Source organism: Theobroma cacao, chromosome 2 (genome assembly GCF_000208745.1).
Source record: "Theobroma cacao cultivar B97-61/B2 chromosome 2, Criollo_cocoa_genome_V2, whole genome shotgun sequence".
NCBI classification, from domain to species: domain Eukaryota; kingdom Viridiplantae; phylum Streptophyta; class Magnoliopsida; order Malvales; family Malvaceae; genus Theobroma; species Theobroma cacao.
The window spans coordinates 14,321,411-14,332,808 of NC_030851.1; the positions used below are offsets into that span (position 1 = coordinate 14,321,411).

At 32.0% G+C, this 11,398-nt stretch overlaps 1 long non-coding RNA gene across 1 annotated transcript; it reads left to right on the top strand.

Annotated features, from left to right (window-relative positions):
* On the top strand, positions 2,227-4,053 carry LOC108660836. Its single transcript, XR_001926529.1, has 3 exons — positions 2,227-2,266; positions 2,925-3,008; positions 3,887-4,053. It is a non-coding gene; the product is annotated as an uncharacterized LOC108660836 (long non-coding RNA).

Sequence of the window (11,398 nt, forward strand, 5' to 3'; positions counted from 1 at the left end):
AAAAAATAAAGTAAACTTAAACTAACATAACTTAAATTAAGTACTTAACATGTAATCTAATTTGAACTAGAAAAACACTTAAAATGCTAAAATCAGAATCTAAAATCTCAAAGATCTAGCTACTTAAGCCCCTAAAATGTGTCAAAATAACTCTATATAATAAAGTTATCAAGATTCACACAACGTTCAAAGTTTTACTATGACTTTTAAGGAGATAAAGAAAATAATCTTAAAGCCACTTCTTTTCTTCAAAAAGCTTGATAGAATAAAAATACTTCTTCCTCTGACAAGGAAGCTCTAGAAAAATATGCATATTCTCCAAAGTGAGGATAAATTGTCCCAATGTTGTAATTGTAATATGAGAAAAAAATGTTCCGCCTTTCGAGAACAACACTCCATACATCCATTCTTTTCTTTTTACGGATGTTGAGCTTTAAGGTAACTTGTACAACATTAAGCACTTCCATCGTTGAGAGGATTTTAACATAAGTAGAATTTTTCAAACCTTGTTTATAAACTCATCCCAACCATTAACAAACTTGAGAATTAGAGCTAAATTTGTTAACGAAAAGTGGAAACTCACCTCAATCAAACTTGAACTTCAAAATTGACACCTTAAGAATATAAAATATTTTATGAAGAGGTGTTTCAAAGTATAAGTGATCCCAATCATATCCAATGGGTTCAAACAGATGTTCTTCAACTTGCTTGGCATTGACATGTTCTCAATATTGATCTTTTCCTTTTTCTATAATAACTTCGTCTTTTTAATTTTTAGAAATAGGAGGAACTTCACTTGTATTTCCTATTTAGATCCTTTTAGGAGGAAGAACTTTAAAAACAATATTCTTCCTTTTATTTTCAATATTATTTTTCCTTGTTACAAGACACCATATTTTGTTTGGATCAATTTATGTTCGAATTAGACTTTGTATCTTTATTTTATTTAATTCATTTATTTATGTTTATTTTATTACATATTGGGTCAAGTTGGATTTGAGTCCAATTAAATGAGGCTCTTTTGTATTTGAAACCCAAAGACAATTTAAGTTAGGGGTGAGCGTTCAGTTAAATAGGTTAATTTGGTTAAGAAATACCATTAACCAACTTAACTGACCATATTCAAAAAATTAATCGAACTAGCAGATTTAATGACTTTAACTAACTTTAGTTGATTAAATTGGTTTTGATCGACTTAAACCAAATTTTTTTAGCTTTTTTTGTTTTTCTATTTATTTAATAATATATTAATAATATACTTTATGTTACCGCATACTCGATTATTACCTATATTTTTACTAATATACAAATATAGTATATTGTTAATACATAATTTTGACTAATTAGTATATTAATAAGTATACTATATATTGTACTTGTTATACTATATATGGATTAATTAGTGTATTAATAAGTGTACTATGTATGTTGTATTAAGATATATATATTAGATAATGTATAACTGTAAACAATGTATACTGTATTAATTTTTACTATATATAATTAATATATAATTATATAGTATATATAACATATAGTGGATAACTATCAAGCCCAGCTCGACAATATGTTTATTATGCCATTCCTACATAAGAATGCATGTTTGCTTACTTGGATACCTTGAAAATTATTAAAGGACAGTATTGTACCAAATGGTACAATTAAGTTGAATTAAGTCTCGAACTAGTCCAAATAGAGATTTTAAGATGAAATTGAGAATTTTAAAACCCTAGAATTACTTAAAATGGTGATTTAGAGTTCGAAGACCGATTTGGAGTCAAATTGGAATTTTCATGACCTAAGGGCAAAATGGTCATTTTGCCACCCGAGGTTAAAATTGAAATGTTGGAAGAAGTTTTTTATCAAGATTAACTATTTAGAACATAATTTGAGTTTGAGAAGTGAAAAATTTTAATTTCGACATTTTTCTTAGCATAAGGGCAAAATAGTCATTTTGCCACCCTAGGGGAAAAATTGTAATTTTACACCACCCAACGCTTGTCCAGCACATGAATTTTACCCAATATTATTTGGATAATTGAAGGATTTTATGTGGTGGAGAAAGAAAGCTTAATAGTTAAGAATTTAAAAATGGACCAATGGTAAGGTGACAAGTGTCAAACTTTTATTTCTTTATTATTTTCCATATAAATTTACACAAAACCAGCCCATTTCTCATTCTTATGGCTGGCCAGCAAGAACAAAACCCTAGGTGGAAAAAGTCAAGGGAAAAGTGTGAAAATTCAAGGAAACAAGTGAAAAAAAGGTGAGATTTGTCAATTAAGCTTGAGATCTCTCTTTCTTAAGCATTTTTTTCTTATTTTCCATGGTTGAATCACATGATTTCATGATGAATCCCATGCTGGCCAAACACTTAGAGGGAGGTTTTGATGCTTGATTTGGTTAGATTTCAATGTATTTTAGTGTTTTTAGTTAGTTAGTGATGTGTAGTATGAAAAGCCAAGAAGAAAAATTCACTTCCTCCCATTACCCATCATTGGCCGAATTCTCCATGTAGAATATTGATGATGATTTTGATTTTATTTCAAGTGATTTGGTTAGGAATTAGTGATTTATGGTGTGAGAATCAAGCTTGAAAAATTATAGTGTTGATGCACCCTCCATGGCCAAATTTTCCAAGAGAAAATGTAAGAATGATTTTGCCATATTTCAAGTTATTTAATTTGTGTTTGATGGAATTATTTAGAGTTGAATTGGACGTATTGGCCAATTAATCGGGTGATAGATCGAATTAGGCCAATACCGTTTTATTTAGGTACATAATTGAATTTATATTGAACACCGTATTTAGATAGTTACCCGAGTATTTCACATCCCATTTCATGCATTAGTATAGATTCTGAATTGGTTTTATAACAATTTAGCACAAATGTAATAAATGGCTTATTGTGCATTATGTCTAGGTGGTGAATCCTCTGAAAAAGGGCAAAGAAATTGCACCCGATGATCAATAGTCGGAGTACTCCAAAATTCAAACTCCTGATACAGTGAGTAACCTTACTATCGTCTTAATAATCTAAAGTAGTTTTTATTCGTTTTTGTGATTTTTATGGAAAATGAGTTTAAATGGTAAATCTTTATGTTTTATAAGCAAAATGTGATTAAATGAAATGATTTTGTAAAATTGTCTTGAAATTGAAAGATGGTTTTGAAAATGGAGTAATTGGAGACTAATTGTTGTGTTATAAATCATGGTTTGAATTGAATGGCTTATGATAATATTGGCATGAATGGTTGGATTTGGTAAATGTGCTGAAAAAGTATGAACTGTTGATTTGCCTTGAGAGGCTGTAAAATAAAATAATTGTCATGTCATGCTGTTGAATTTTATTGAATTGGTGGGTTATAATTGGTCGCTGTAGTGGACGGGTTTCGTCGACCAGCCTATTAGAGGGGCACAGTAACCCTATTATATTCATACCTTAGTATGAGAGGTGCGATTGGATAACTCTTGAGGTTAAAACTTTAGAGTTCACTTCACGTCAAACCACCACGTGAGGGTGAACTTAGCCAAAGCCAAGAAACGACTATATTTTCAAAATAAAAACATGATTTATGTGTACATGACTTTTAACAACCTTGGTGGACTCGGTTGGGATAGCCCCAGGACAAGGTATCCCTGATAACTGAGTATGAGAATGATTTTGGCATGAGCCAAACTTTTCAGGAAATCATAAGCCTCGTTGTTTATTTTGGTGAAATGAATCTATTTTATCTTATTAAAATGAGTTCGAAATGCTGTGAATCATTTTTATGTTAAACTATTTTATCTGTCTCCATTTACTCAGTTTTAGATATTTTAGATGGTATTTGTTTACTAACTGGGATTATATAATCTCCCCATCCTCCTTTTCACCCATTTCAGGCTCAAGATAGTCGGTAGATAGCTCACTTTGTTGAGGGCTACATTTGGACTTGCATCCTCAAAAATTGTAAGTTTACCGTTTTTGATACTTTTCGTCGTTCGTGGACCCACGTGTCACTGTAAATTAAATTTTATACTTTGGTTATTTGTATTACAGTATGTATGAATTTATTTAGCTCTTACGCTACTAAAATTATTTACCGATAACTCTATAAATATTGTTTTATATGAAAATAGAATATTTTATTGAATATTTTTATTATATTCAAATAGTTATAATTTCACTTTAAATGAATGTTTTAGATGTCTAAACTTATTTTTGATTATGAAATATGTGTTTTCCATTTGCATACTACATTTTTAGCTAGTTTCGAGATTTTTGAGGAAAAATGACCAAAATACCCCTGTGTAGTTGAAATTTCTCTTTGACTGTTTTTGAATTGAAATTGGTTCATATCACTTTAAAACATGATTTTAGTAACTAATACTCACAAGGGAAGCGAGAAAACTGATGTTAAGCCTTGCGAGGTTTCGATTGGTATTCCGAGAAATGAATGTCTATCGGGACATCGCGGCGGTTTTCATGGGCTCGATGGGAGTTCCGGGTCGTGACAATAACTATATTCTAGTACAATATATAGTGTATTAATATATTACTATATATAGTTAATATATATTTATACAGTATATAAGTATTCTAAGAAGTCATATAATGTTTATACCATATAATAGTATATTGTTAATAAGTATACTATACAATATATTTAGTATATTGTTATATATTATAATATAATAACATTAACTCATTAAGTCCTTAATATATCAAAATATAGTATAGTAATAAGTTATTATATTTAATTACTAATATAAGTTACACTATATTACTATAGTTTATTAATAACTTATAAAAAGTATGTTACTATATTCTATACTCTATAGCATATAGACTATGTATTGTATATTAATAAATATGATATACAAAGTTTAATATATTAATAAGTTAATATAAAAATAAGTTAATATAATAAGTTGCATTAGTATATTAATATATTAATAACTAAAATTTAGGTTATAGTTTTCATTATATCTTGTATTATGTTTAATTTTAGGATAAAATACCCTTACCCCCCTAAGTTTTAGTTGCAATTATACAGAGGTCCATTAGTTTTCAAAATTGACACTCTGCCTCTAGAATACAAACACTGTTAATGGAAATTATGAAAAGACTTAAATGCTCTTTTTTAATTAATTTAAAAAATTATTATTATATTTTAGAACAAATAAAAAAATAGGGAGTACTGATTTGTGCACCCTAGCTCCCTAAGAAAGGGGAGCACCGACCAGTGCTTCCAAGGGAGGGGAGCATCGGTTGGTGCTCCCAAAGAAGGGGAGCCCCAATCAGGCTCCTCAAGGGAGCACCGATGCTTGGGGCTCCCACATGGGGAGTTTTTTTATTTAATAAAAATAATAATATTTATAATAATTAATCAATGGTAAAATTATCTTTTTACCCTTGCCACGTCAACCAGTTGACAAAAATACTAATGATTGACTAACGGCTGGATCTACATGTCAAGCCCAACCTTATAAAGTACTTGCCATGTCCTTTATGTGATTGACAATATGCTTGTAAACTTGAAAAGCCCCGAAAAATTGTCAAAAGTCGATATTATACCAAATGATACTATTAAGTTGAATTAAGCCTCGAACTAGCCTAAATAGAGATCTTAAGATGAAATTGAGAATTTTAAAACCCTAGAATGACTAAAAAAATGATTTGGAGTTTGAGGGCTGAATTGGAGTCAATTTGGAATTTTCATGTTCTGGGGGTAAAATGATAATTTTATCACCCGAGGGAAAAATGGAAATTTTTAGAAAAGATTTTGATCACATTTGACTCATTAGAGTGTGATTTGAGTTTGAGAGGTGAAAATTTTAAATTCTAATATTTTTGGAGTCCTACGGGTAAAACGATAATTTTACAAGTTTACGGGGGCAAAGTTGGAATTTTAAAATTTTACACCACCTAACACTTGTCATGCCCATGGATTTCAGCCATTAATATTTTACATTGTTGATAATTGAAACATTTTATGTGGTGGAGAGAGATTGCTTAATGGATAAGTATTACACATGGACCGATGGAAACATGCCATGTGTCAAGCTTGGATTATTCTTGAATTTCCTTGTAAAATCTATTTACAACTCTCTTAGCCTCACCCATATGGCCGGCCAAAGATGAAGTGAAGAGGAAAGGAAAGAACACAAACCCTAAGTGGGAAAATTGAAGAAAAAAGTGTGGGATTTCAAAGGATTAAGCTAATAAAGGTAAAATTTGTGATTTTATCTTGTGATTTACACTACCCATGCTTTCTTTTTCATTTCCATGCTTAGAACTCAAGTTTACATGATGAACCAATGCTGGGCCGAATTTGAGAGGAGAGGTTTGGAGCATTGATTTTGCTAGATTTCAAGCTTATTAAGTGTTTTTGGTTGTTTGGTAATGAAAAGTATGAAAATCTAGCAAGGATCACTTTGTTCTTCACAAACCCACAAGAGGCTGAATTTTCTAGGGAGGATATTGAGGCGGAAATTGATGATATTTCATGATATTTTGGTGTCATTTAATGATTGGTGAGGCTAGAAATTTAATGGGAAAATTTGGCATGAAAATCTGAATTTTTACCTAATGTATAGACATGTGCAATTTATGGTTCGGACTGATAAATTGAATCATATTCACAGTCATTGAGGTATTTTAATTATAATTGGAGAGTAGAAAGTGAAAGAAATCGATTTGGAGTTAAATTGGAGGTTTTAGCCAATTACACTGAGAATACTGCGAATTAGGTCGAATATCGTATTTAAACGGCTATTCTGACATTTTGCATCACATTCGTGCATTCATATAGATTTATAGAGCCTGAAATAGTTTAAGATAAATTGACACAATTTATTGAAATTCGTGTCACGTATGATGTATAGGTGGTGAGCCCTCTAACAAGGGTAAAGAGATTGTGCCCGAAGATCGAGAATAGGAGTATATCGAACTCCTAGTACTATGAGTAACCTTACTATCGTCTTAATTATCTAAAGTGGTTTTTATCTGATTTTGTGAATTTCATGGAAAATGAATTAAATGATTAATTTTTCGATTTTATAAACCAAATGTGATTTAATGAAATGATTTCATAAAATTGTTTTAAAATTGAATAATGGCTTTGAAAATAGAGTAATTGGAGACCATTTGATGTATTATGAATTGATGGTTCTAATTGATTGGCTTATGACAATATTGGCATGAATGGCTGAATTGGAATTTGTGTTGAAATGTATAAACTGTTGTTTGCCTTGACAGGCTGGATAATGATGAAATTGTCATGTCATGCTGTTGCAAATTTTATTGTATAGTGGGTTTAGCTTGCTGCAGTGGGCTGGTTCTGTGGATTAGCCTATTAAAGGGGCACGAAACCTGGTCATATTCTTACCTCGGTTGGAGAGGCGAGTAGGGTAACTCTCGAGGTATAACTTTTAGAGTTCACTTCACGCCAAACCACCACGTCAGGGCTAACTCAGCCAATGCCAAGGAACGACTATATTTTTTAAATAAAAAACATGATTTATGAGTACATAACTTTTTAATAGCCTTGGCAGACCCGGTTTGGGATAGCCCACGGCCAAGGTATCCCTGATGACTGAGTATGATGATGATTTTGGCACGAGCCAAAGTTTTAAGAAATTCATAAGCTATGTTAATTACTTGATTTATATGAATTGATTTTATTTGGTTGAAATGAGTTTGAAAGGTGATGAATTTCAGTATGTTAAACTGTTTTATCTGTCTCCATTTACTCGACTTTAGATGGTTTAGATGGTATCTGTTTACTCACTAGAATTTTATAAACTCACCACCCTCCTTTTCAACCATTTCAGGCCCGAGGTAGCCTGTGGATAGCAGATATCGTGAAGGATTTTAGTCGGCTTTACTACAAAAACTGTAGGTTTACTACCTTTGTGCACTTTTGTTGATTGTGGGCCCCGAGTCACTGTAAAGTAAATTTCATATCCTGATCATCTGTATTATAGTACGTAAGAATTTATTTAGCTTTTACATTACAAAAATTATTTACTGATGACGCTATAAATATTGTTTTACAAGAAATTAGAATATTTTATTGAATATTTTTTTTATTCAAATAGTTGCAATATCATTTTTAATAAATGTTTTAGACACCCAAATTTATTTTAAATCATGAAATATGTGTTTTCCACTCATCTACTACATCTTTAGTCAGGTTCGGAAAATTTTAAGGAAAAATGACGAAAATGCCCCTGTGAGGCGAAAATTATTTTTCCACGATTTTAAAAGGGAAAAAGTTTAAAATTCTTTAAAAATGAGGTTTGGCGATGATTACTCACAGGGGAGATGAAAAAAAAAATGGTACTAAAGCCTTGCGGGGTTCCGGTTGGCACTCCGGGTAATGAATGTCTACCGGGACGTCGCGACGGTTGTCACGGATTAAAGGGGAGTACCGGATCGTGACAATGCGAGTGGTATCAGAGCATTTGGTTTTAAAGGTCAGAACATTTGGTTTTAAAGTTGTTTTAAAAAAACTACAGTGTTAGTGTGGCCCAAGTTAAGTTAAGTTAAGTTAGATTAGATTTTGTTGGATAGATATATTTGCATATAGAAACCTACCTGTCTTTGTGGGATATACATGATCAAGAAATTACCATTTGGTTACATATAGGTTGTGGTGCATGGATTGCACTTACTATGCCTAGGAGAGACAGTGATTTCGATACCTCACATTGTACTAGTGAGGGATCAATAGATTCCATCGCTGCAAGTCGATGTCGTTCTGAACCCAGTAATCTAGAAAGATATCCGTTTAAAGTTCCTATTAATTGGACTCCATCGGATTTGGGAACAAAGGTTTGGATAAAGGAAAACACTAGTACTAGTGAGACTGATGAAAGTGTTGATAGTAACGATGTTAATGAAGGCATAAGAAATTTCATTTTGAAAGAAATTGAGGAATGTAGGAAAATCCAATAGGCTTAAATTAAAAAAAAAAGAAAGCTCTAAGAGAATTCGAAAGAGGATCAAGGTGATGATGACCCTAAAGATACTTAGTGTTTTGTTGAAGTTGTACTACTTTAACTCTAGATAGATGTAGTATAAAGGAAATAGTAACTACCTGTATAAAGAAATTAAGAGTTGATTTTTATTTTATATAATGTGAATGAAGTAGTTGTTTAAATGACTGGATATATGTATATGGGAACCTTTTTGGTAAGACAGAAGTGGATTAGTGGTATAATCATTGAAGAGGGGCATTCACTTTAGCGGTGTGATTAGTTACCTTATATAATTACTAAGAATTGACATAGAAATTCATCAATGGTACGGGCAACTACAACACCTGATAAGTGACTTCAAAATTTCTTATAAAAAAGGTGAAATTTGAAATTTCAGTTGCAGCTACAAATTTGAAAAGATATAAGTGACTCTTATAATGGATTTTTGATTCTATGAGGATTGTGAATATAAGTGTAAAGAAAGATGAAGGTATGAGATATCGATGAGGAATATCAATGTTAAGTGATAAAGTATGAAAAATGAATTACAAGTGTGGTATGGTAAATGAGTTAATGTAAAGTGTTGCTATGAGAATTTATAATTCTTGTCTCGACTCAGTTGAATAAAAAGGGGCTAGTAACAACACAAGGTTGATTATGTTAATATAAAGCTGAAATGGTTAAAGGGTTCCCTTCGGGGGGGGGGGGGGAAGGCAAAAGGTTTGGGGTTCGAAACTTGGTGAGAAGGTCCTATAGGGCCTGTCATGCCGCCCTTAGGCACGGCGTATGCAAGTAAGTCAAGTGATGGGGACCCAAACGTAACAATACCTCGGAGTAGGCCCCGAATGGGATGCCGCATAAATGGCTAAGTTACGGGTTAAGTGATCACATATTGTGAGACATAAGTTTAAGATAGATATCCCCAAGGAAATACTCAAGAGAAGTTCTGTCATGGATCTCGTGAAAGCAAGCACTAAGTTATGCGGTTATAAAAAGGAAGCTGTAAGCTGAGAGTGATATTAGTATTAATATTGAAAAGTACTTGAGGAGAATCTAGTTTCAAGTTTTGCAATTTCAAGTGCAATTTGTAAATTGGTTAAGGAAGAATGATGTTATATTCATATGAAAGAGTGAAACAAAGGATGATTAAAGTTGACCTTGATAATGAAGTCAGATAGTGAAACTTTCCTAATATATTATGGAAATTGGAATTCGAAGATGCTTGAGGCATACATGATTCAAATGAGTCTGAGTTTTAAGTGACAAATCAATATCGGAATGCAAAAAGGATAGAAGGTAATATAGAGGCATGAAGAATAATCGAGGAAAAAGGATGACTCTTAGGAATTGTGGTATTGCATAAGATGCAATGACCAAGTTAAGATAAATCTTTGAAGTATCAATGGGATTGTAAAGCATACACGCATAATAGATTATAATTCAATGGAGATAACATTATGATGCAATGATATATAGTATAAGGAAACTTAAACATATAATTGGAAATGAACAAAGAGAAATTAGTCTGAAGGTATTTGAAAACAGGGACCATATACATAATGAGGAATATGGACATTTGAATGTGCATGTATACGTATATGTGGAGATTCATGTTCCAATCGTAGACTTGCGATAAAAAGATAGTTTTGAAAATTGTGGTTTCCATGATCATGAAATATATGGAGATTATCAACATGCAGGCATACACTTGGAGTTATACATCTTGTGATCCCCATGCATCATATGGAAAAAGATATTCCATAGGGGAGTTTACCCTAATTTATGGTTACATGACAATAGGTTTGACATGAAATTGAGAGTGCCTTGGCATAAATGTAGAATGTAGTGTGAAAGGTTAAAAAGCCATATATACTTTAACAAAGCCAATAACATGAAGGAGGGGGAGATATGGATGTTGATAGGCTGAGCATAAGGACTTAAGGATAATTAATGTAATTATATTAAGTTAGATGGTATGATCCGAATTAAGAACATGGACGCCTTGGGAGATTTTGAAATAATGTCCAGTGGGGTTAATGAGCTAAAGTGTTATTGGGCATGCAATGAACAACTAAAGTTATGAGTGACTTTGAAGATAAGCCTTGGATTGTTTAAGTTCTCAATGGAACTTTATTAAAAGGAGGCATATGGAAAAGCATAAGAGAATATATTAGTTTGACTTACTATAAGAGGTCAAAATTTGGATGGCCATGAGTGGCTTGTAAGTAACCCAGAAATGTATAGGTAAGTGTGCAAGGGAGCTATGATCGATAAATAGGGGTAGAACTTTAATGATAAGACAATGTTCGCTGCCTTAAACCTTGAACTATAAAATATGGATATGTATCCACCTTATGAATATTCTGATGTGATAAATTCGAAAGACTTTTCCCAATGAGAAAACATTAAAGCTTAAGGAGCAAATGGCTA